The following is a 27,781-nucleotide window of genomic DNA, read 5'->3' as shown; positions in this document are numbered from 1 at the left end:
TCTAATATATCTAAACGTCATCTTTTAAAGCTATTATTATTGAATTCGTATATTCCTGTATTAATCCTGGGAAGTAATTTTGCTCCTCCAGAAAAAATCTTTTCTGTGGCTCCCTTTTGAAAGGAAGGAAGTATAGTAAGGGGAAAATGGGATGAGTTTAAAGGAAGATAAAAGTAGTAGAGAAAGAGGCCTTGCAGTTGAATTCTATTCTGTGCTTGTTCAGTGAAATTATTATAGCCATAAGTGCAATAAAGTTTATAATTGAGAGTATTAGATGACAAGTCATTGATTTATCAGATTATTTTGACTTTATACTCAATATGTTTTTTTAAGTGTAATAAGAAGTGGTATTTCAAAACAGTTTTTGTTTCTCACATTTATTTCACATTTGTGTGAGTTAACAACAGGAATGAAGCCTAACAGTTTATATCTCCCCATATGCTTATTACAAAAATATTATCTTCCTATAAAGTATGATCTTCCTTCTGTGTTCTGCTTAACTGTATTTTTATGTAATTATATAGAGATATCTATTTTATTATTGGTTTAGCAGTTACTATGTGAAAACAGTATGAAATAATTTTTAAATAAATTATAAAGAATATTGTCTATTTCAGATATTTTATATTCTTGTCATCTCTACCAAACACTATTATAGAACTACCAACCAAAGAATGGAAAAAAGAAATCACTTGTTTTGTTTAACAAGATGTGCCTACTCATAATGTCCTATTACCCCAGTTTATATATACCTGGGTCAAAGAAAGTTTCAGGTAGTTCATAATTATCATTCCTTACTGTAAAAAAAATTTAAGATTTTTTAATACCTCCCTTTATAATTGAAATGTTTCATGGAAAAGAAAACAGCTGTATTCAGCCTTAAAAAGAAAAGAATTTCTGTCATATGTTGCAACATGGATGAACCTTGATCACATTATGCTAAGTTAAATAAGCCAGTCCCTAAAAGACAAATAACGTGCGATTCCACTTACATGAGGTATCTAAAGTAGTCAAATGCAGAGAAGCAGAAATTAGATTGGCAGTTACCAGGGGGTTGGGGAGGAGGAAAAGGGGAATGGTTGTTCAAAGGGTATAGAGTTTCAGATTTATAAGATGACAAAGTTCTGGAGATCTGTTTCACAAGAATGTGAATACCCCTAAACTGTATACTTCAACATGGTTGGGAGAGATTGCTGAGAAAGCAGCTTCAAGATGGCTGACTAGCTACTTTGCTACTCACCTCTTCCACAAAGAAGAACAAACATAGCGAGTAGATAACCACACTTCAAATAAATGATCTAAGAGAGAATACTGGAATTCAACAGAGAAGTGTCAGGAAACATTAGAATAAGGAAGGAGAGAGAAGTGAGGCAGCCTGCTCAGCCAGGATTGACTGGAAGCCCAGAGAGACTTCCTGGTTGGGAAAAGGGTGAGAGACCTCTAGCAGTGCACATTCCCACCACAGGCTACTGCAAACCAAGCCAAGGGAGAGTCCTTTGACCCACGTGGGCCCTAAAACCAACATAGGGAGATGCTTGGGGACCAAAATTAGCCAGGCATGGTGGCACATGCCTGTAATCCCAGATACTCAGGAGGCTGAGGCAGGAAAATCGCTTGAACCTGGGATGCAGAGGTTGCAGTGAGCCGAGATCGCGCCACTGCATTCCAGCCTGGGTGACAGAGCAAGACTCCATCTCAAAAAAAATTAATAAATTAATAAATTAATTAAAAATAATCCTATCAAAAATTGGGTGAATATCAATAGACATTTCTCAAAAGAAGACATACAAATGGCCAACAGGTATGTGAAAACATGCTCAACATCACTAATCATCAGGGAAATGCAAATCAAAACCACAATGAGATATCGTCTTACCCCAGTTATAATGACTATTATTAAAAAGATGAAAAACGAGATGTTGGCAAGAATGTGGGGAAAGGGGAACATTTTTTGGCTTATTAGTTTATTTTATTAATTTTATGGGTACATAGTAGGCATATATATTTATGGGATACATGAGATGTTTTGATATAGGCATGCAATGCACAATAATCACATAATGGAGAATGTAGTATCCATCCCCTCCAGCTTTTATCATTTGTATTGCAAATAATCCAATTACGTCATTTTAGTTATTTTTAAAACATACAATTAAGTTATTATTGACTATAGTCACCCTGTTGTGCTATCAAATAGTAGGCCTTATCCATTCTTGCTATTTCTTTTGTACCCATTAACCATCCACATGTACCCCTAATCCCCCACAACCCTTCCCAGCCTCTAGTAACTGTCCTTCTATTCTCTATATTTATGCGTTCAATTGTTTTGATTTTTAGATTCCACAAATAAGTGAGAACATGTAATGTTTGTCTTTCTGTGCCCGGATTATTTCACTTACCATAATGATCTCGAGTTCCATCCATGTTGTTGCAAATGATAGAATCTCATTCTTTTTACGGCTAAATAGTACTCCATTGCATATACGTACCATATTTCCTTTATCCGTTTGTCTGTTGATGAACACTTAGGTTGCTGCCAAATCTTAGCTATTGTGAATAATGCTGCAACAAACATGAAGTGCAAATACCTCTTCGATAGACTGAGTTCATCTCTTTTGGATATATACCCAATAGTGGAACTGCTGGATCATATGATAGCTCGATTTTTAGTTTTTTGAGGAATGTCCAAACTGTTCTCCATAGAGGTTGTACTAATTTACATTCCCACCAACAGTGTACGAGAGTTCCCTCTTCTCCACATCCTCGCCAGCATTTGTTATTGCCTGTTTCTTTTCTCTTTTTTTTTTAATATAAGCCATTTTAACTGGGGTGACATGATATCTCATTGTAGTTTTGATTTGTATTTCTCTGATGATCAATAATGTTGAGCACCTTTTCATAGGCCTGTTTGCCAGTTGTATGTCTTCTTTTGAGAAATTTCTATTCAAATATTTTCCCATTTTTTATTGGATTATTAAATTTTTTCCTACAGAATTGTTTGGGCTCCTTATATATTCTGGTTATTAATTCCTTGTGAGATGGGTAGTTTGCAAATATTTTCTACCATTCTGTGGATTGTCTCTTTGCTTTGTTAGTTGTATCCTTTGCTGTGCAGAAGCTTTTTAACTTGCTTTGATCCCGTTTGTCAATTTTTGCTTAGGTTGCCTGTACTTATCGGGTATTACTCAAGAAATCTTTTCCCAGTGCAATGTCCCGGAGAGTTTCTCTAATGTCCTGGAGAGTTTCCTGTAGTAGTTTCATAGTTTGAGGTCTTAGATTTGAGTCTTATATCAATTTTGATTTTATTTTTGCATATGGTGAGAGACGGGGGTCTAGTTTCATTCTTCTGCATATGGATAGCCGGTTTTCCCAGTAGCATTTATTGAAAAGACTATCTTTTCCCCAATGTGTTCTTGGCATCTTTGTCAAAAATAAGTTCACTGTAGGTGTGTGGATTTGTTTCTGGGTTCTCTAATCTGTTTATTGGCCTGTGTGTCTATTTTTATGCCAGTATCACTGCTGTTTGAGTTACTATAACTCTAGTATAATTTGAAGTCAGGTAATGTGATTCCTTCAGTTTTGTTCTTTTTGCTTAAGATAGGTTTGGCTATTCTGGGACTTTTGTGGTTCCATATGAATTTCATGATTCTTTTTTCTATTTCTGTGAAGAATGCCATTGGTATTTTGATAGGGATTCCATCGAACTTGTAGATTGCTTTGGGTACTATGGACATTTTAACAATATTGATTCTTTCAATCCATGAACATATAATATCTTTCCATTATTTTGTGTCCTTTTCAGTTTCTTGCATCCATGTTTTATAATGTTCATAGTAGAGATCTTTAACTTCTTTGGTTATGTTAAACTCCTAGGTATTTAATTTTATGTGTGGCTATTGTAAATGGGATTACTTTTTGGATTTCTTTTTCAGATTGTTCGCTGTTGGCATATAGAAATTCTACTGATTTTTGTATGTTGCTTTTGTATCCTCCAACTTTACTGAATTTATCAGTTCTAATAGGTTTTTGGTGGAGTCTTTAGGGTTTTCCAAATATAAGATAATATAATCAGCAAACAAGGATAATTTGACTTCCTCCTTTCCAATTTGGATGCCCTTTACATCTTTCTCTTGTCTGATTTCTCTAGCTAGCACTTCCAGTACTATGTTAAATAACAGTACTGAATGTGGGCATCTTTGTCATGTTCTAGATCTTAGAGGAAAGGCTTTCAGTTTTCCCCATTCAGTATGATTACTAGCTGTGGGTCTGTCATATATGGCTATTACTATGTTGAGGTATAGTTTTGGTATTTGGTTTTGGTATTAGGGTAATACCAGTCTCATAGAATGGGTTTGGAACTATTTCCTCCTCCTCTAGTTTTCAGAATAATTTGAGAAGGGTTGGTATTAGTTCTTCTTTAATGTTTGGTAAAATTCAGCAGTGAAGCCATTGGATCCCAGGCTTTTCTTTACTGAGAGACTTTTAATTAAGGCTTCAATCTCATTATTTGTTATTGATCTGTTCAGGTTTTGGATTTCTTCCTGGTTCAGTCTTGGTAGGTTGTAGTGTCTGGGAACTTGACCATTTAGATTTTCCAATTCATTTGCATATATTTGCTCATAGTAGCCACTAATGATCCTTTGAATTTCTGCAGTATCAGTTGTAATATCATCTTTTTCTTTTCTGATTTTATTTGTATCTTCTCTTTTTTCTTAGTCTGCCTAAAGGTTTGTCAATTTTGATAGCTTTTCAAAAAAGGAATTTTTTATTTTATTGATCTTTTGTATTCCTTTTTTCATTTCAGTTTCATTCATTTCTGCTCTGATCTTTCTTATTTCTTTTCTTCTACCAATTTTGGGTTTGGTTTGCTCTTGCTTTTCTTTAAGATTCATCATTAGGTTGTTTATTTGAAGTTTTTCCTCTTTTTTTTTTTTTGATGGAGACACTTATACCTATAAAATTCCCTTTTAGTACTGCTTTTGCTATATCCTATAGGTTTTGGTAGGTTGTGTTTCCATTATCATATGTTTCAAGAAATTTTTCAATTTCCTTCTTAATTTTTTCATTGACCCACTAGTAACTCAGGAGCATATTGTTTAATTTTCATGTATTTGTATAGTTTCCAAAATTCCTCTTTTTTTGAGATGGAGTCTTGCCCTCTCACCCAGGCTGGAGCGCAATGGCACCATCTCGGCTCACTGCAATGTCCATCTTCCAGGTTCAAGCAATTCTCCAGCCTCACCCTCCCGAGTAGCTGGGATTACAGGCATCCGCCATCATGCCCAGCTAATTTTTATATTTTTGTAGAGATGGGATTTCACCATATTGGCCAGGCTGGTCTTGAACTCCTGATCTCAGGTGATCCACCCACCTAAGCCTCCCAAAGTGCTGAGATTACAGGCGTGAGCCACCGAAAATTCCTCTTATTAATTTCTAGTTTTATTCCATTGTAGTCAGATAAGATGCTTAATATTATTTCAATTTATTTGAATGTTTTAAACTTGTTTTGTCTGAAACCTAACATGTGGTCTATCCTTGAGAATGATCCATGTGCTGAGGAAAACAATGTGTATTCTGCAGCCACTGGATAAAATATTCTATAAATATCTATTAGATTCATTTGGTCTATAGTGCACATTAAGTCCAATGTTTCTTTGATGATTTTCTGTCTGGAAGATCTGTCCAATGCTGAAAATGAGTTGTTGAAGTTTCCACCTCTTACTGTATTGAGGCCTAGCTCTCTCTTTAGCTCCAAAAATATTTGCTTTATATATGTGGGTGCTCCAGTATCAGGTGCATGTATATTTAAAACTATTCTATCCTCTTACTGAATTTATCTCTTTATCATTATATCGTGACTTTCTTTGTCTCTTCTTATAGTTTTTGTCTGAAATCTATTTTGTCTAATATAAGTATAGCTACTCCTGCTCTTTTTTGGTTTCCATTTGCATGGAATATCTTTTTCCCTCCCTTTATTTTCAGTCTATGTATGTATTTATAAGTGATGTGTATTTCTTGTAGGCAACAGATTAATGAGTCTTGTTTTTTCATCCATTCACCCACTCTATGTCTTTTGATTGAAGAGTTTAGTCCATTTATATTTAATGTTATTATTGATAAGTAGGAACTTACTCCTACCTTTTTGTTATTTGTTTTCTTGTTGTCTTGTGGTCTTCTCTTCCTTTTTTCTTTCCTTCCTGTCTTCCTTTAGTGAAGGTGATTTTCTCTGGTAATATTGTAAAGTTTGTTGGTTTTTATTTTTTGTGTGCCCATTGTATGTTTTTTGGTTTAAGATTACCATGAGGCTTACAAATACTGTCTTATAACCCATTGTTTTAACCTGATAACAACTTAACACTGTTTGCATAAAGAAACAAGCAAGAAGAACTCTAATAAGAACTCTATGCCTTAACTTCATCCCCCTGCTTTTTAAGCTTTTCTTATTTCTATTTATGTGCTACTCATGTCTTGAAAAGTTAATGTAGTTACTATTTTTGATTGGTTCATTGTTTAGCCTTTCTACTTAGGATAAGAGTTATTTATACACCACAGTTACAGTGTTATAATATTCCAAGTACATTTCTGTGTACTTACTATTACCAGTGAGTTTTGTATATTCAGGTAATTTCATATTGCTCATTAATTACCTTTTCTTTTTTTGATTGAAGCACTCCCTTTAGCATTTCCTGTAGGACAGGTCTGGTGTTGATGAAATTCCTCAGCTTTGTTTTTCTGGGAAAGTCCTTATATCTCCTTCATGTTTGAAGGATATTTTTGCCAGATACACTATTCTAAGGTAAAAGAGTTTTTTGCCTTAAACATGTTAAATATGTCATGCCACTCTCTCCTGGCCTGTAAGGTTTCCACGGAAAACTCTGCTGCCAGACATTTTGGAACTCCATTGTAGGTTATTTGTTCCTTTTCTCTTGCTGCTTTTAGGATCATTTCTTTATGTTTGACCTTTGGAAGTTTTATTATTAAATGCTTTGAGGTAGTCTTCTTTGGATTAAATCTGCTTGGTGTTCTATAACCTTCTTGTACTTGGATATTGATATCTTTCTCTAGGTTTGGGAAGTTCTCTGTTATCTCTTTCAACAAACTTTCTTCCCCTATCTCTTTCTCTACCTCTTCTTCAAGGCTAATAACTCGTAGATTTGCCCCTTTGAGACCATTTTCTAGATCCTATAAGGCGTGCTTTGTTGTTTTTTATTCTTTTTACTTTTGTCTGCTTTGACTGTGTCTTTTCAAATGGCTTGTCTTCAAGCTCACTAATTCTTTTTTCTGCTGGATCAGTTCTGCTATTAAAGGACTCTCCAGTATGCCAATTGAATTTTTTTTGGCTCCAAAATTTCTGCTTGATTCTTTAAAATTATTTCAATCTCTTTGTTAAATTTATCTGATAGAATTCAGAATTCCTGCTCTGTGCTATCTTGAATTTCTTCGAGTTTCCTCAACATGGCTATTTTGAATTCTCCGTCTGAAAGTTCACATATCTCTGTTTCTCCAGGATTGGTCCCTGGTGCCTTACTTGGTTCATTTGGTGAGGTCATGTTTTCCTGGATGTTGTTAATGCTAGTAGATGTTCTTTTGTGTCTGGGCATTGAAGAGCTAGGTATTTATTGTAGTCTTCACTGTCTGGGCTTGTTTGAACATGTCCTTATTGGAAAGCTCTCCAGACTTTTGAAAGGACTTGGGCATTGTCATCCAGGTTGTATCTGCTTTAGGGAGCACCGCAAGACTAGTAACACATGGTTCCTGTGAAAAGAGAACTCTTATACATGTTGGTGAGAATGTAAATTAGTACAACCTGTATGAAAAATAGTATGGAGATTTCTCAAAATCCTAAAAATAGAACTACTTTATGATCCAGCAGTCCCACTACTGGGTATTCATCCAAAGGAAATGAAATCAGTATATCTAAAGGATACCTGCATTGTATGTTTATTACATCATTATTTATAATAGCAAATATATGGAATTACCTAAGTTTCCATCAATAGATGAATGGATAAAATGTGATATATATACACAATGGAATTCTATTTGACCATAAGAAAATATGGTATATATACACAATGGAATACTATTGGCCCATAAAAAAAGAATGAAATCTTGTCAATTGCATCAACATGGATAGAACTGGAAATTTTGTGTTAAGTGGAATAAGATAGGCACAGAAATACAAATAGTGCATGTTCTCACTCACATGTGGGAGCTTAAAAAGTTGATATCATGGACGTAGAGAGTAGAGTGATAACAGAGACTGGGAAGGGTATGTGGGTAGGAAGAGGGAATGAAGAGAAGTTGGTGAATTCTTACACACAGTTAGGTAGAAGGTATACGTTCTAAAGTTGGATAGCACAGTAAGGTGAGTATAGTTAGCAACAATGTATTGTATACTTCAGAATAGCTAGAAGAGAGGATATGAATTGTTTCCAACACATAGAAATTACAAATACTCAAGGTGATGGAAACTCTAAATACCCTGACTTGATCCTTACACGTTCTATCCATGTAACAAAATATGACATGTACGCCATGAATATGTAAAATATTATGTATCAATATTAAAATAAAAAAGTTGTTGCAGAATTTAAGTAAAAATAATGTTTGAAAACTTGAAAGTGAAAAAAGTAATGTATATACTCCCCTAATGTATGTGAGTGGATAGTTGTATCTAAACAAATACATTTAATATTATAAATGTAAAAAAAAGGTTAAGTTGGTAAATATTATGTTACATGTTTTTACCACAAATTAAAAGAATGTGTACATAGACCCACCACTGACAAACATTGCTAATGTGATGCCAGAAAGCACCTGAATTTTAATAGAAAACTATAAAACCAGTATATTCCACATCAGTTATAATAGCACGATGAATAGAATAGTACCTTGCATCTCAATATTAACATTAAATGTAAATGGCCTAAATGCTCCACTTAAAAGATACAAAATGGCAGAATGGATAAGAACTCACAAACCAAGTATCTGGTGTCTTTAAGAAACTCACCAGACACATAAGGACTCACATAAACTTAATGTAAAGAGATGGAAAAAGATATTCCATGCAAATTGACACCAAAAAAGAGCAGGAGTAGCTATTCTTATATCAGAAAAAAAAAACTTTAAAGCAAAAGGAGTTAAAAAAAAAAGTCAAAGAGGGACATTATATAATGATAAAAGGACTAGTCCAACAGGAAAATATCACAATCCTAAATATATACGCACCTAACACTGGAGCTCCCAACTTTATCAAACAATTACCACTAGACCTAAGAAATTAGATAGACAGCAACACAATAATAGAGGGGGACTTAATACACCACTGAGAGCACTAGACAGGTCCTCAGGACAGAAAGTCAACAAAGAAATAATGGACTTAAACTATACCCTAGAACAAATGGACTTAACAGATATTTACAGAACATTCTACCCAACAACTGCAGAATACACATTCTATTCATTGGCACATGGAACATTCTCTAAAATAGACCATATGATAGGCCACAAAACAAGTCTCAACAAATTTAAGAAAATAGGTTATATCAAGTACTCTCTCAGACCACAGTGGAATAAAATTGAAAATCAACTCCAAAAGAAACCTTTAAAACCATGCAAGTACATGGAAATTAAATAACCTGCTCCTGAATGATCACTGGGTCAACAATGATATCAAGATGGAAATTAAAAAGTTCCTTGAGCTGAACAATAATGGTGGCACAACTTATCAAAACCTCTGGGATACAGCAAAAGTGGTGCTAAGAGGAAAGTTCATAGCATTAAATGCCTACATCAAGAAGTCTGAAAGAGCACAAATAGACAATCTAAGGTCACACCTCAAGGAAACGGAGAAACAAGAACAAACCCAACTCAAACCCAGAAGAAGAAAAGAAATAACAAACATCAGAGCAGAACTAAATGAAATTGAAACAAATTAAAAAAGATACAATAGATAAATGAAAGAAAAAGCTGGCCCTTTGAAAAGATAAATAAAATTGGTAGACCATTAGTCAGATTAACCAAGAAAAGAAGCAAAAAGATCCAAATAAAGTCAATTAGAAATGAAATGGGAGACATTACAACCAATACTACAGAAATATAAAAGATCATTCAAGGATACTCTGAACACCTTTATGTGCATAAAGTAGAAAACTTAGAGGAGATGGATAAATTCCTGGAAATATACATCCCTCCTAGATTAAATCAGGAAGAAACAGAAACATACCAACAACAAGCAGTGAGATTGAAATGGTAATAAAAAATCTGCCAACCAAAAAAATGTCCAGGACCAGACAGAGTCACAGCTGAATTCTATCAGACATTCAAAGAAGAATTGGTACCAATCTTATTGACACTATTCCATAAGATAGAGAAAGAGGGAATCTTTCTTAAATGATTCTATGAAGTCAGTATTGCCCTAATACCAAAACCAGGAAAGAACATAACAAAAAAAGAAAAGTACAGACCAATATCCCTGATGAACATAGATGCAAAAATCCTAAACAAAATGCTAGCTAACCAAATCCAACAGCATATTAAAAAGATAATCTACCATGATCGAGTGGGTTTCATACCAGGGATACAGGGTTAGTTTAACATACACAAGTCAATAAACATGATACACCGCATAAACGGAATTTAAAACAAAAATCACATGATCATCTCAATAGATGCAGAAAAAGCATTTGACAAAATCCAGCATCCCTTTATGATTAAAACCCTCAGCAAAATCAGCATAGAAGGGACATACCCTAAGGTACTAAAAGGCATCTATGACAAACATGCAGCCAACATTATACTGAATGGGGAAAAGCTCAAAGTGTTCCGTTGGAGAATTTGAACAAGACAAGGATGCCCACTTTCACCACTTCTATTCAACATAGTACTGGAAGTCCTTGCCAGAGCAATCAGAGAAGAAAAATAAATACTGGGCATCCAAATTGGTAAAAAGGAAGTCAAACTGTCTCTGTTTGCTGATGATATGATTGTATAACTAGAAAACCCTAAAGACTCATCCAAAAAGCTACTAGGACTGGTAAATGAATTCAGCAAAATTTCCAGATACAAAATTAATGTACACAAATCAGTAGATCTGCTATAAATTAACAGCAATGAAGCTGAGAATCAAAAGAAGAGCTCAACTCCTTTTACAATAGCTGCAAAAAAACCCCAAAATACTTAGGACTATACCTAACCAAGGATGTGAAAGACCTCCACGAGGAAAACTACAAAACACTGCTGAAATAAATCACAGACAACACAAACAAATGGAAACACATCCCATCCCATGCTCATGGATGAGCAGAATCAATATTGTAAAAATGACCATACTGCCAAAAGCAATCTACAAATTCAGTTCAATTCCCATCAAAATACCACCATCATTCTTCACAGAACAAGAAAAAAAATCCTAAAATTCATATGGAACCAAAAAGAGCCTGCATAGCCAAAGTGAGACTAAGCAAAAAGAACAAATTTGGAGTCATCCCATTACCTGACTTTGAACTATACTGTAAGAGTGTAGTCACCGAAACAGCATGGTACTGGTATAAAAATAGGCACATAGACCAATGGAACAAAATAGAGAAACCAGAAATAAAGCCGAATACTTAGAGCCAACTGGTTTTCAACAAAGCAAACAGAAACATGAAGTGGGGAAAGTACATCCTATTCAACAAATGGTGCTGAGATAATTGGCAAGCCACATGTAGAAGAAAGAAACTGGATCCTCACCTCTCACCTTGTACAAAAATCAACTTAAGGTGGACCAGAGACTTAAATCTAAGACCAGAAACCATAAAAACTATAGAAGTTAACCTCAGAAAAACTCTTCTAGAGATTGGCTTAGGCAAAGACTTCATGACCAAGAACTCAAAAGCAAATGCAACAACAAAAACAAAGATAAAATAGATGGGATTTAATTAAACAAAAAAGCTTCTACACAGCAAAAGAAATAATCAGCAGTGCAAACAGAGAACCCACAGAGTGGGAGAGAATCTTTGCAATCTATATGTCTGACAAAGGACTAATATCTAGAATCTACAAATAACACAAACAAATCAGCAAGAACAAAACAAACAATCCCATCAAAAAGTGGGCTGAGGACATGAATAGACAATTCTCAAAAGAAGATATGCAAATGGCCAACAAACATATGAGAAAATGCTCAACATCGCTAATGATCAGGGAAATGCAAATCAAAACCACAACGCAATATCACCTTACTATTGCAAGAATGACCATAATCAAAAAATCAAATAATAATAGATGTTGGAGTGGATGTGGTGAAAGGGAACACTTTTACACTGTTGATAGGAATGTAAACTAGTACAGCCACTATGGAAAACAGTGTGGAGATTCCTTAGAGAACTAAAAGTAGATCTACCATTTGATCCAGCAATCCTACTCCTGGGTATCTATCCAGAAGAAAAGAAGTCATTCCATGAAAAACAAGCTTGGACATGCATGTTTATAGCAGCACAATTCACAATTGCAAAAATATAAAACCAGCCGAAATGCCCACCAATCAACAAGAGGATAAAGAAAATGTGGTATATATATGCCATGAAATACTACTCAGCCATAAAAATGGAATGAAATAATGGCATTTACAGCAACCTGGATGGAATTGGAGATGATTATTCTAAGTGACATAACTGAGGAATGGAAAACCAAACATTGATGTTCTCACTCATAAGTGGGAGCTAAGCTATGAGGACATCAAGGCCTAAGAATCATACAATGGAATTTGGGGACTCAGGGAAAAGAGTGGGCAGGGGGTGAGGGATAAAAGACAACACATTGGGTACAGTGTACACTGTTTGGGTGATGGGTGCACTAAAACCTCAGAAATCACCACAAAAGAACTTATTCATGGTTCCAAGACAGCCGAATAGGAAGAGCTCTGGTCTGCAGCTCCCAGCGTGATCAATGCAGAAGACAGGTGATTTCTGCATTTCCAACTGAGGTAACTGTTTCATCTCATTGGGACTGGTTGGACAGTGGGTGCAGCTCACGGAGGGTGAGCCAAAGCAGGGCGGGGCATTGCCTCACCCAGAAAGCACAAGGGGTTGGGGAATTTCCCTTTCCTAGCCAAGGGAAGCCACAACAGACTGTACCTGGAAAAATGGGACACTTCCACCCAAATACTGCACTTTTCCAACAGTCTTAGGAACCAGAAGACCAGAAGATTCTATCCCGTGCCTGGCTCGGTGGGTCCCACGCCCATGGAGCCTTGCTCACTGCTAGTGCAGCAGTCTGAGATAGACCTGCCAGGTAGCAGCATCCACTATTGCTGAGGCTTAAGTAGGTAAACAAAGTGGCCAGGAAGCTTGAACTGGGCAGAGCCCACTGCAGCTCAGCAAGGCCTACTGTCCCTGTAGACTCCGCCTCTGGGGACAGGGCATAGCTGAACAAAAGGCAGCAGAAAATTCTGCAGACTTAAACGTCCCTGTCTGACAGCTCTGAAGAGAGCAGTGGTTCTCCCAGCATGGTGTTTGAGCTCTGAGAACAGACAGACTGCCTCCTCAAGTGGGTCCCTGACCCCCATGTAGCCTAACTGGGAGACACCTCCCAGGAGGGGCCGACAGACACCTCATACAGGCAGGTGCCCCTCTGGGATGATGCTTCCTGAGGAAGGATCAGGCAGCAATATTTGCTGTTCTGCAGCCTCCACTGGTGATATCCAGGCAAAAAGGGTCTGGAGTGGACCTCCAACAGACCTGCAGCTGAGGGACCTGACTGTTATAAGGAAAACTAACAAACAGAAGGGAATAGCATCAACATCAACAAAAAGGACATCCACATCAAAACCCCATCTGTAGGTCACCAACATCAAAGACCAAAGGTAGATAAAACCACAAAGATGGGGAGAAACCAGAGCAGAAAAGCTGAAAATTCTAAAAGCCAAGCACCCCTTCTCCTCCAAAGGATCACAGCTCCTTGCCTGCAACAGAACAAAGATGGATGGAGAATGACTTTGATGAGTTGACAGAAGTAGGCTTCAGAACGTTGGTAATAACAAACTTCTCTGAGCTAAAGGGGCATGATCAAACCCATTGCAAGGAAGCCAAAAACCTTGAAAAAAGATTAGACGAATGGCTAACTAGAATAGACAGTGTAGAGAAGACCTTAAATGACCTGATGGAGCTGAAAACCAGGGCATGAGAACTTTGTGACACATGTACAAGCTTCAATAGCCAATTTGATCAAATGGAAGAAAGGGTATCAGTGATTGAAGATCAAATTAATGAAATAAAGCAAGAAGAGAAGTTTAGAGAAAAGAGACTAAAAAGAAATGAACAAAGCCTCCAAGAAATATGGGACTATGTGAAAAGACCAAATCTACATTTGATTGGTGTCCCTGAAAGTGACGGGGAGAATGGAAACAAGTTGGAAAACACTCTTCAGGATATTATCCAGGAGAACTTCCCCAACCTATCAAGGCAGGCCAACATTCAAATTCAGGAAATACTGACAACACCACAAAGATACTCCTCTAGAATAGCAACCCCAAGACACATAGTCATCAGATTCACCAAGGTTGAAATGAAGGAAACAGTGTTAACGACAGCCAGGAGAAAGGTCAGGTTACACACAAAGTGAAGCCCATCAGACTAACAGCAGATCTCTCGGCAGAAACTCCACAAGCCAGAAGAGAGTGGGGGGTCAATATTCAACATGCTTAAAAAAAAGAATTTTCAACCCAGAATTTCATATCCAGCCAAACTAAGCTTCATAAGTAAAGGAGAAATAAAGTCCTTCACACACAAGCAAACGCTGAGAGATTTTGTCACCACCAGGCCTGCCTTACAAGAGCTCCTGAAGGAAGCACTAAACATGGAAAGGAACAACTGGTACCAGCCACTGCAAAAACATGCCAAATTGTAAAGACCATCAAGGCTATGAAGAAACTGCATCAATTAATGGGTAAAATAACCAGCTAACATCATAATGACAGGATCAAATTCACACATATCAATATTAACCTTAAATGTAAATGGGCTAAATGCCCCAATTAAAAGACACAGACTGGTAAATTGGATAGAGTCAAGACCCATCAGTGTGCTGTATTCAGGAGATCCATCTCACGTGCAGAGACACACATAGGCTCAAAATAAAGGGATAGAGGAAGAGCTACCAAGCAAATGGAAAGCAAAAAAAAGCAGGGGTTGCAATCCTGGTCTCTGATAAAACAGAGTTTAAACCAACAAAGATCAAAAGAGACAAAGAAGGCCATTACATAATGATAAAGGGATCAGTTCAACAAGAAGAGCCAACTATCCTAAATATATACACATCCAATACAGAAGCACCCAGATTCATTAAGCAAGTCTGGAGAGACCTACAAAGAGACTTAGACTCCCACACGATAATAATGGGAGACTTTAACACCCCACTGTGAATATTAGACAGATCAATGAAACAGAAGGTTAACAAGGATAACCAGGACCTGAACTCAGCTCTGCACCAAGCGGACCTAATAGACATCTACAGAACTCTCCACCCCAAATCAACAGAATATACATTCTTCTCAGCACCACATCGCACTTATTCTAAAACTGACCACATAGTTGGAAGTAAAGCACTCCTCAGCAAATGTGAAAGAACAGAAATCACAATAAACTGTATCTCAGACCACAGTGCAATCAAACTAGAACTCAGGATTAAGAAACTCACTCAAAACCGCACAACTACATGGAAAATGAACAACCTGCCCCTGAAAGACTACTGCGTAAATAACGAAATGAAGGCATATATAAAGATGTTCTTTGAAACAATGAGAACAAAGACACAACATACCAGAATCTCTGGGACACATTGAAAGCAGTGTGTAGAGGGAAATTTATGGCACTAAATACCCACAAGAGAAAGGAGGCAAGATCTAAAATCGACACCCTAACATCACAATTAAAAGAACTAAAGAAGCAAGAGCAAACAAATTCAAAAGCTAGCAGAAGACGAGAAATAGCTAAGATCAGAGCAGAACTGAAGGAGATCAAGACACAAAACACCCTTCAAAAAATCAATGAATCCAGGAACTGGTTTTTTGAAAAGATCAACAAAATTGATAGACTGCTAGCAAGACTAATAAAGAAGAAAAGATAGAAGAATCAAATAGATGCAATAAAAAATGATAAAGGGGATATCACCACCAATCCCACTGAAATACAAACTACCATCAGAGAATACTATAAACACCTCTATGCAAATAAAGTAGAAAATCTAGAAGAAATGGATAAATTCCTGGACACATACACCCTCCCAAGACTAAACCAAGAAGTTGAATCTCTGAATAGACCAATAATAGGCCCTGAAATTGAGGCAGTAATACCCTACCAACCAAAAAAAGTCCAGGACCAGACAGATTCACAGCCAAACTCTACAAGAGGTACAAACAGGAGCTGGTACCATTCCTTCTGAAACTATTCCAATCAATAGAAAAAGAGGGAATCCTCCCTAACTCATTTTATGAGGCCAGCATCATCCAGATACCAAAGCCTGGCAGAGACACAACAAAAAAGAATTTTAAACCAATATCCCTGATGAATATCGGTGTGCAAATCCTCAATAAAATACTGGCAAACCGAATCCAGCAGCACATCAAAAAGCTTATCCACCACGATCAAGTCAGCTTCATCCCTGGGATGAAAGACTGCTTCAACATACGCAAATCAATAAACATAATCCATTACATATACAAAACCAATGACAAAATCCACATTTCTCTCAATAGATGCAGAAAAGGCCTTCGACAAAATTCAACAGCCCTTCATGCTAAAAACTCTCAATAAACTAGGTATTGATGGAACGTATCTCAAAATAGTAAGAGTTATTTATAACAGACCCACAGCCAATATCATACTGGATGGGCAAAAACTGGAAGTATTCCCTTTGAAAACTGGCGTAAGACAGGGATACTTCTCTCACCCCTCCTATTCAACATAGTGTTGGAAGTTCTGGCCAGAGCAATAGGCAAGAGAAAGAAATAAAAGGTATTCAATTAGGAAAAGAGGAAGTGAAATTTTCCCTGTTTGCTGATGACATGATTGTATATTTAGAAAACTCCATTGTCTCAGCCCAAAATCTCCTTAAGCTGATAAGCAACTTCAGCAAAGTCTCAGGATACAAAATCAATGTGCAAACATTGTAAGCATTCCTATACACCAATAACAGACAAACAGAGAACCAAATCATGAGTGAACTCCCATTCACAATTGCTTCAAAGAGAATAAAATACCTGGGAATACAACTTACAAGGGATGTGAAGGACCTCTTCAAGGAGAACTACAAACTACTGCTCAACAAAATAAAAGAGGACACAAACAAATGGAAGAACATTCCATGCTCATGTATAGGAAGAATCAATATCATGAAAATGGCCATACTGCCCAAGGTAGTTTATAGATTCAATGCCATCCCCATCAAGCTACCAATGACTTTCTTCACAGAATTGGAGAAAACTACTTTAAAGTTCATATGGAACCAAAAAACAGCCTGCATTGCCAAGGCAATCCTAAGCAAAAAGAGTAAAGCTGGAGGCATCATGCTACCTGACTTCAAACTATACTGCAAGGCTACAGTAACCATAACAGCATGGTACTGGTATCAAAACAGATATATAGACAAATGGAACAGAACAGAGGCCTCAGAAATAACACCACACATTTAGAAACCATCTGATTTTTTACAAACATGACAAAAACAAGAAATGGGGAAAGGATTCCCTATTTAATAAATGGTGCTGGGAAAACTGGCTAGCCATATGTAGAAAGCCGAACTGGTTCCCTTCCATACACCTTATACAAAAATTAATTCAAGATGGATTAAATACTTAAATGTTAGACTTAAAACCATAAAAACTCTAGAAGAAAACCTAAGCAATACCATTCAGGACATAGGCATGCACAAGGACTTCATGACTAAAACACCGAAAGCAATGGCAAAAAAAGCCAAAATAGACAAATGGGATCTAATTAAACTAAAGAGCATCTGCACAGCAAAATAAACTACCATCAGAATGAACAGGCAACCTACAGAATCAGAGAAAATTTTTGCAATCTACCCATCTGACAAAGGGCTAATATCCAGAATCTACAAAGAACTTAAACAAATTTACAAGAAAAAAACAAATGACCCCATCAAAAAGTGGGCAAAGACTTATGAACAGACACTTATCAAACAAGACATTTATGCAGCCAACAGACACATGAAAATATGCTTATCATCACTGGTCATCAGAGAAATGCAAATCAAAACCACAATGAGACAGTATCTCACGCCAGTTAGAATGGAAATAATTAAAAAGTCAGGAAACAACAGATGCTGGAGAGGATGTGGAGAAATGGGAACGCTTTTATACTTTTGGTGGGAGTGTAAATTAGTTCAACCATTGTGGAAGACAGTGTGGCGATTCCTCAAGGATCTAGAACTAGAAATATCATTTGACCCAGCCATCCCATTACTGGGTATATACCCAAAGGATTATAAATCATGCTATTATAAAGACATATGCACAAGTATGTTTATTGTGGCACTATTCACAATAGTAAGGAATTTGGAACCAACCCAAATGTCCATAAATGATAGACTGGATTAAGAATATGTGGCACATAGGCCAGGCGCGGTGGCTCACGCCTGTAATCCCAGCACTTTGGGAGGCCGAGGTGGGTGGATCACGAGGTCAGGAGATCGAGACCATCCTGGCTAACACGGTGAAACCCCGTCTCCACTAAAAATACAAAAAATTCTCTGCGCATGGTGGCGGGCGCCTGTAGTCCCAGCTACTCCGGAGACTGAGGCAGGAGAATGGCGTGAGCCCGGGAGGCGGAGCTTGCAGTGAGCTGAGATCGCGCCACTGCACTCCAGCCTGGGCAACAGAGCGAGACTCTGTCTCAAAAAAAAAAAAAAAAAAAAAGAAGAAAAGAAAAGAAAATGAAGAAAACATAGCACATATACACCATGGAATACTATGCAGCCATAAAAAAGGATGAGTTCATGTCCTTTGCAGGGACATGGATGAAGCTGGAAATCATCATTCTCAGCAAACTATCACAACGACAGAAAACCAAACACTGCATGTTCTCATTCATAGATGGGAATTGAACAATGAGAACACTTGGACACAGGGCTGGGAACATCACACACCAGGGCCTGTCGGGGGGTGGGGGGCTGAGGGAGGGATAGCATTAGGAGAAATGCCTAACGTAAATGATGAGTTGATGGGTGCAGCAAACCAACATGGCACATGTGTAACTATGTAACAAACCTGCACGTTGTGCACATGTACTCTAGAACTTAAAGTATAATTAAAAAAAAAAAGAGCTTATTCATGTAACCAAACACCACCTGTTCCCCAAAACCCTATTGAAATAAAAATAAAAATAAAATGTTAAAAAAGAACGAATAACGCACCTTGAACACAGTTGCAATGTATTATTGAAAGTATTCTATCTCTGAGTTTCTCGGTCCCAGGACTAAGTCATTAAAAAAAAGTCATAGACAAAACTAACCTCATATCTCACAATAAATGACAGTGTTGCCAGACAGTACTGAGGAATACTAGGACAATGACCAAAAGACCAGATGAGACTGACCAAGCCACATTTCAGTAGACCCTACTAAGATTCCCAGTAACCAGCAGGATGAACGTCATCTCAGTGAAGTCCAACAGGAACCAAGAGGACAGCACATGGATAGAGGCCTCTTGTCCCAGCTCCATGAGGATATTAGTTTCCCCTACAACTAAAACTACCTCAGGAAACAAGAGGTAGAAGAGGGTCAAATGTCAGGTGATACATATTCCTCATTAACAGTTTGGCCATTGTATTAACATTTGGCAGAAATCAATAATTTAAAACTGGAAAAGATTAGCTTCAATTGATAAAATTAGGGATTTTTAAAAAATCTGCCATCAGTGCAAATGAGAACTACGGAACAAGATGAAATCAGTTACAAAAAATAAAGTTACTGGTGACTGGGTGTAGTGGTGCACACCTGTAATTCCACCACTTTCGGAGGCTAAGGTGAGAGGATCACTAGACCCCAGGAGTGCGAGGTTGCAGTGAGCTATGATTGTGCCACTGTACTCCAGTCTGGGAGACAGAGTGAGACACTGTCTCTAAAAAAAAAAATAAAATAAATATAAGAAATTTTTTAAAAAGATAAAGTTACTGCACAACTCAATTGTGTTGTACTGTATACTGTGTTTGGCTCTGTCCTAGTAAGCACAGATACAGCTAAGAATTACATAGGTTCAAGATGTTTTACCTTAGGCAATAACATCTACAAGCTGAATTGGTTATCACTGAAACCAAATGGGAAAAAAAAAAAGGCTTGAGAAGGTTTTTCTTTATGCAGGTAACTGCTAATGTGCCAGGAAGTCTTCAGAATAACAACAGGAATGAAGTCAATGGGTCACTGCAGTTGAACTGGGTCCACAGTGGACCCAGGACTGCAGGGAGGAAAGGCAGAGTCTGCTGACAGTTGCCAGTCAGGAAGCATTTGCTATCTGCAGAGGAGGGTAATCCTTTCTTCAGATGAATTATTATTCCAGGAAACCCAAAATATAAGCCAGATATAAAGGTTAAGAAGGCTATTTACATGGTATAAATTTGCTTTCTTATCAAATATCTGAAGCAGTTCCACAGAACTTTGAAAATCACATAAGGAAGCTTCTGGTTCAAGATGGTCGACTGAACAGAAACAACTGTTTCTGCTGAGCTTGGATGTAGTGTGGCTGGAATCTTTTGCCCCAGGGTAGCATGCTGAGAGTGAGTCCCTATAGAAAGATGCTAATCCACCTGGGAAATGACTTCTGGGAAATCATGTGGGTATTGAGGCCTAAAGCAAAGACTGCCCATTGTACCCTCAACATCCATTCTCATTGTTTTTGTGAAGCACATGGTCACCCAGAATCAATCCCAATTCCCAGTACTTAGTAGCATGGTAGCTAAGTGTGACTGTATATCTAAGTATAGTCATGTACCACATAATGATATTTCAGTCACCAACAAAACATATATACAACAATGGTCCCATACGATTATAATGCCTTATTTTTACCGAACCCTCTCTATGTTTAGATGTGTTTAGTTACACAAATACCATTGTGTTACAATTACCTACAGTATTCAGTACAGTCACATGCTGCGCAGGCTTGTAGCCTATGAGTAATAGGCTGTACCACATAACCTAGGTGTGTAGTAGACTATACCCTCTAGGTTTGCATAACTATATGATGTTCACACAATGACAAAATTACCTAATTTTGCACTTCTCAGAATTTATCTCCATTGTGAAGCAAGTGACCACTAAGATGTAAACAAAAGTGGTGTTAACAACTTCTGAGAAATTCTTAAAGGAAAATTTTCCTCTTCCTTCTGACTGGAATGTGAGCCTATCGGCTGGAGCTGGAGCAGTCACTCTGGGCCAGATGTTGATGGCACATACTAAGTTTGACAGAACAACAAAAAAGTAGAAATCTGGGCCATTGATGATTGTGGAGCCATAAAACTAGTCTGGAGTACATACACTCATAAGAAATAACTCCTGTCTTGTTTAAGCTGCTGTTATTTGGAGTGTTCTATTACAAACTGCTAAATTTTAACCTCTTAACAAATACATGATATAAGAGAGAAATGTTGCAGACTACCTTGAGGTTACACAGTGCCTTTGAAAAAGATATAAAGGCGGGAGGCAGATGAGAGGAGGAAAGGTATACCAGGAGTGACACTGTCCTTCCCAAAAATAAAATTATTCTGTTGGACATGGGAGACCATGGCTTGCCTGTCTATTTTCCACCCCTATATCCTAAAGGGAACTGTGACTACTGAAAAGCCTGATCTGCTGACCAAGACCCATGTTCTTTCCTCCTGTTCAGATAACATACCTCCACTTATACAATGACAGGAAAAGTCAGTCATGATTTACTTTGAAATGTATTTTTTAAAAGACAAATTAATGGCTAGAGAGAGGGATGAATAGATAGATGGATAAGTGATAAAGCAAGTATATCATGAAATGTTGACAGTAGCATCTAGGTGATAGAGATACATGTGTTCACTGCACTATTTTTTTAACTTCCTGTATGCTTGTAAATTTTTATAATAAAGTATCAGAAGCAAAAGCATTCTAATTATGAATAAACTAATCAACATACCCATTTTATAAAAATGTGAGCAGAAAACCTAGGATTACTAGACACTTGCAGAAAACCAAGAAAATGAAAGAAAAGTATAATAATAAACAGAATAACCAACTTTAGAGGAAAGAGATAATTCAGGAAACAAAAGAAAAGATAAATTTGTGAAAACACTGCAAACATAAAGTAGCATTCCAGCATGGAAAATAAGCAATCATAAAATAAATATTTCTTGAAAATTAAAAATATAATATCTGAATATTTTTAAACATTCAATGACTAAAAACTAACCTGATTATTTGGAATTTAAATAACATCAGCAGATAAAATTTACTGAGTACCAGGCACCATTCTGAGCTCTTTGTACATTCAAGCCATCTTCATCATTCATGTGGATAAATGTAATAGTCTCCCAATTGTCTCCCTTTTCCTTTACTGACCCCCTACAGTCCATTCTTGGAGCAGCTATACGATCCCTGAAAAATGTAAATCAGATCATGTCTCTCCTCTATTCAAAGCCCCCCAAAAGACCCCATTTCATTCAGAGTAAAAAGTCTTAACAATGACCCACAAGATCTGGTCCTTCTCTTTGACCAATCCCTTTTTCCTCTATGATGAGCTCTTCCACTACTCTCGTCTGCTTTCTATTCTCCAGCTCCACTGGCCTCCTCATAACTCCTTGAATATGTTAGGCACACTCTAGTCTTGGTGTTTTTGCTCTACTTTTCCACCATCAATTAGTTTTGGCTGTTCTAATACTTCATATAAATGAAATGATACAATGTGTACTTTTTTGTGTAAGTCTTCATTCAGCATCATGTTTTAAAATTCACCCATTCTGTTACTTTGTTTTTTTCTATTGCTAAGTGGTATTCTTATTGCAGGAAGGTACCAAAATTTGTTTATGCCCTATTTGTTGGACACCTGGGCTATTTAGAGTTTGGTGTTATTATGAATAAGGCCGCTATGAACCTTCTTATACAGTTTGGTTTATCTTTTGGCTTTTTAGCTATATGTCTTTGCATTTTTTAGTGCTTGCTCTAGGTATTAAAACATACATACTCAAATTTTTATAGAATGTATAGGTCCATTTACTACTCACCATACCCTGCATTTTATGATATAGCTTTCATATGTATTCTGTCAAGAGACATAATAAACCCCAATAGACAATGTTTTGTTTTAAACTGTTGTATGTATTTCAAAATAATTGAGAAAAAATAATCTTTAGTATTTACTGAGATATTTTTAATTTTGTATGCCCCTACTTCGTAAAGATCTGAATTTCCATCTGATGTTATTTCCTTTTCCATTAGCATTTCTTGTAGTACAGATATGCTCATGATGAGTTCTGTAATTATTCTTTTACCTGAAAATGTTTATTTCCTTATTCTTGAAGGATATTTTATCAGACACAGAATTCTGGATAGCCTTTTTTTTTCAGCACTTTAAAGATGGTCCACTCTCTTCTGGCCTTCACTGTTTCTGATGAAAAGATAGTGATCGTCTGTATCACTGTTCCTGTATGTGAATGTGTCATTTTATTCTGGCTGCTTTCAAGATTTTCTCTTTGTTGTTGCTTCTGAGAAGTTTGCTATGATGTGCATAGGTATAATATTTTTTGGTTTATCCCTAAGTTCACTGATTCTTTCCTCTGCAAACTCCACTCTGCTGTTAATCCCATCCAGTGGATTTTTTTCAATATCAGATATTTTAACAGAATTTCCATTTGGTTTTCTTTATTATAGTTTTTATGTCTCAGCAGATTTACTCTATTTTTATTCAGTATGAACATACTTTTCTTTAAGTCACTGAGCATAGTTATAATAACTCTTTAAAGTCCTGACTGATGATACAAACTTTGGATTATCTTGTGGTCAGTCTTCACTGTTTGTCTTTTCTCTTGAGAATGAGTAACGGTGTAGAGGGTCTCCAAGACTACCCTGACATTCAGGGATTAGATAGGACTCTCAGGACTCATCACGTAGTTCTATTTACTGCTGATTTATTACAGCAATGTAGTGTAGCGTGTGTGGGTGGGTGTGTGTGTGTGTGTGTGTGTGTGTCTGTGTGTTTAAGAAGAAGGCTCATTATAAGAACATGGTATCTTAAAAGCAATTTGACCATATTCAACATCTAATATATTGTTGCAATAAATACTGGGAGGTGGAATAAGTTTCTGAGGATATTTGGGAATAATCAGATTGCCAAAAATACAGATATAAAAGTTTACAAGGGGATTAGAATAAAGAAGAGTAATGGTAATTTTGTAATTACGGAAGTTTGTGGAGAACTAGGAGTAGGTAAGCTCAGACTTGCGACACACAATGAAGGGACATATTAATAATATCAGAAGAAAAGAAGTACCCAGAAGGGATTGAAAAATTACTGTCTTGATATTCCAATTATCCAATGGTATAAAAATACCATTCCAATCTTGAAAACATGATATTTACATAATTATTTCATGTAATGTTTTGAATTTTAGTTTCTTTCATATATATACATGGATGTAACTCACATATTGAATGTGCAGCACTTGAATGGGGGACTAGCTATATAGAAAGCCTAATTGTTTTGCTACAAGGACACTCCAAACTTGCTTTGTCAGATCTTTTTCCCTATCCCAGAATTAAACCCTAGGTATGCATTAATGCTTTCGTGGTCACATTAGACTGTCTTGGAATGTTTCATTTTCAGTTATTAAAAAGTTTAATATGATCTAAATCACGTTAACTGTTTTCTAGTCACTACCAGCGTCGGTCCATTCCTTCCTTCTTTCCTTCCTTTCTTTTCTATTACTTTCTTTTCTCTCTCCCTTCCATCCTCTCTCTCTGCTTTTTCCTTCCCTCTCCCTCCCTATGTCTCTTTTTCTTCTACTCTTTTATGCCTTGTATAATTTAAATGAGCATTTTATATCATTCCAGTTTCAATTCTCTCTTAGCATGAAAATTAGACCTTTTTTTAAGCTTTTTATAGTGGTGGCCCTAGAATTTGCAATATACATTCACGATTAATCCAAGTCTACTTTTAAATAAAACTGTATTGTTTCACAGTAGTGTAAATACCTTATAAAAGTATTTCAAATTCCCCCCTCCCATCACTTATAACATTGCTGTGATTAATTTTACTTAACAATAAGCTATAATCCAAATACACTGTTGCTATTATTATTATTTTTAATAGACTGTTATCTGTTAGATTAAGAATAAGAAAAATAAGAGATTTTACCTTTTCTTCATTTGTTCTTCTCTAACTCCCTTTTTCCATGTAGATATGAGTTTCTGACTTGTATCTTTCCATTTCTCTGAAAAATTTCTTTTAACATTTCTTGCAAGGTAGGTCTTCTGGTGACAAATTTCCTCAATTATTTTTTTGTCTGAGAATGTCTTTATTTTTCTACTTTTAAAGGATAATTTCACTGGATACAGAACTCTAGGTTGGTAGATTTTTCTTTTAAAACTTTAAATATTTCACTCTGCCCTCTTCTTGCATGGTTTCTAAAGATAAATTCAATGTAATTCTTATGCTTTTTCCTCCATAGGTAAGGTGACTTTCCTTCCTCTGGCTTCTTTCAAAAATATTTTTGTCTTTGATTTCCTGAACTTTGAATATGATATGCCCATGTCTACATTTTTTGGTATTTATCCTGTTTGGTGTGTTCTGCAATTCCTGGATTTGTAGGTTTGTATCTGTCATTAACTTTGGAAAATTCTCAGCCATTATTAATTCAAATAGTTTCTCTGTTACTTTTTCAGTTTCTTCTCCTTTTGGTATTCCTATTATGCATAGGTTACACTTTTTTTGTTTGTTTGTTTTGTTTTGTTTTTGAGTCAGGGTCTCACACTGTGGCCTGGGCTGGAGTGCAATGGTGTGATCTCAGCTCACTGCAACCTCCACCTCTGGGGTTCAAGTGCCTGCCTTGGCCTCCCAAAGTGCTGTGATTACAGGCATGAGCTACAGCACCTGGCCACACTTTTCGTATTAATAATTGTCCCATAATTCTTTGATATTCTGTTTCATCTTTTTAATTCTTTTTTCTCTTTGCATTTGAGTTTCAGAAATTTCTATTGACATAGCTTCAAACTCAGAGATTATTCTCTTGGCTGTGTCCAGTCTACTTATGAGCCTATCAAAAGCATTCTTCATTTCTGTTACTGTGTTTTTTTTTATCTCTAGCATGTCTTTTTTATGATTTCTTAGTTTCCATCCCTCTTCTTCAAGGGCAGACAATTCCCTACTGTCTTTGCATGTTGTCCACCTCCCCCCTCCTACTTTGAAGGTTAGAAAGAGCTGGAATTGAGTATTTCTGTTCCTTTATGTTGGTAAGCCTCTGATAAGTCCCTGGTCAGGCTCTGATAAAATAGTTTCCCTTAAGGGCATACCTTGTCAAGAAAAACAGAGAGCTCTGGGCATATTTTTAAATAGTTATTTTTCCCTCCCACCATCAGAGACTATTCTCTGATCCTTATAGTGGGAACCTGTTAGGGTGCTTAGAGAGAAAACTCACAAACACTAGATGCCTTAGAGTTTTTAACTCTGAAGCTAGTTCACTGTGAGCCTCCAGTAATTTGTCAATTACAGTTTAAAGGGTCCCTACCGATGGTCGTTCAATTTCCTGGCTTTTGCTTCTACTAAGCTGTGGCTCTCTGTATCTACCTGATGTAGTTTAAATATTTGTCCCCGCCCAAATCTCATGTTGAATTGTAATTCCCAATGCTGGAGGTGGGTCCTTTTGGAACCAGTTTGAATCATGGGGGTGGATCCCTCATGGCTTGGTGCTTTGTGATAGTAAGTTCTTGCGAGATCTGGTCATTTAAAACTATGTGGCATCTCCCCCACCCCTTGCTTGCTGCTGCTTTTGCCATGTGATATGCCTGCTCCCTCTTTGCCTTCCACCATGACTGTAAGCTTCCTGAAGCCTCCCTCAAAGCTGAGCAGATGCTGGCACCATGATTCCGATAAAGCCTGCCGAACCATGAACCAATTAAACCTCTCTCTTAAAAAAATAAATAAATAAACTACCCAGTCTCAGTTATTTCTTTATAGCAATGCAAGAATGCCCTAATACAGAAAATGGGTACTGAGGAGTCCAGGGAATTGCCATAAAGATACCTGAAATGTGGTAGCAACTTTGGAACTGAGTAATGTGCAGAGGTTGGAAGAATTTGGAAGGCTCAAAAGAAGACAGAAAGATGAGGGAAAGTTTAATACTTTTTAGAGACAGGTTAAATGGTTGTGACCAAAATGCTGACAGTGATATGGACAGTGAAGTCTAGGCTAGCAAGGTCTCAGATGGAAATGAGGAACTTATTGGGAACTGCAGCAAAGGTCACGTGTGTTATAACTTAGCAAAGAGCTTGGATGCATTGTGTTCATGCCTAGGGTTCAGTGGAGGTTTGAACTAAAGAGTGATAATTTAGGGTATCTGGCAGAAGAAATTTCTAAGTAGCAATGTGTTTAAGAAGAGGTGTGGCTGCTTTTAATAGCCTAGCTCAGATGTGAAAGCAAAGAAATAAGTTGGAACTTATATTTAAAAGAAAAGCAGAGCATAAGATTTTGAAAAATTTGCAGCCTGGCCATGTGGCAGAGAAAGGAAAAGCTTTTTCAGGGGAGGAATTCAAGCAGGCTGTTGAG

The 27,781-nt window shown here is 36.9% G+C and overlaps 1 protein-coding gene across 11 annotated transcripts in view; it reads right to left on the bottom strand.

Annotated features, from left to right (window-relative positions):
* The window catches only part of LOC109026970 (ERV-BabFcenv provirus ancestral Env polyprotein-like), a 266,355-nt gene that overhangs the window by 226,834 nt on the left and 11,740 nt on the right, over positions 1–27,781 (bottom strand). For 3 of the 11 annotated variants that reach the window (XR_008679840.2, XR_008679836.2, XR_008679839.2), the window contains exon 4: positions 25,376–25,491. The exons of 5 other annotated variants lie outside the window; for them this stretch is intronic. The gene's annotated coding sequence lies outside the window, so the exon portion shown is untranslated. Of the gene's footprint in view, positions 1–22,435; positions 22,621–25,375; positions 25,492–27,781 lie in introns of those variants that run through there. 3 more of the 11 variants (XR_008679838.2, XM_055387161.2, XR_008679842.2) reach the window with 3 other exon arrangements.

This window comes from Gorilla gorilla, chromosome 4 (assembly GCF_029281585.2).
Source record: "Gorilla gorilla gorilla isolate KB3781 chromosome 4, NHGRI_mGorGor1-v2.1_pri, whole genome shotgun sequence".
Lineage (NCBI taxonomy): Eukaryota > Metazoa > Chordata > Mammalia > Primates > Hominidae > Gorilla > Gorilla gorilla.
This window is presented reverse-complemented; position numbering and strand designations above follow the sequence as displayed.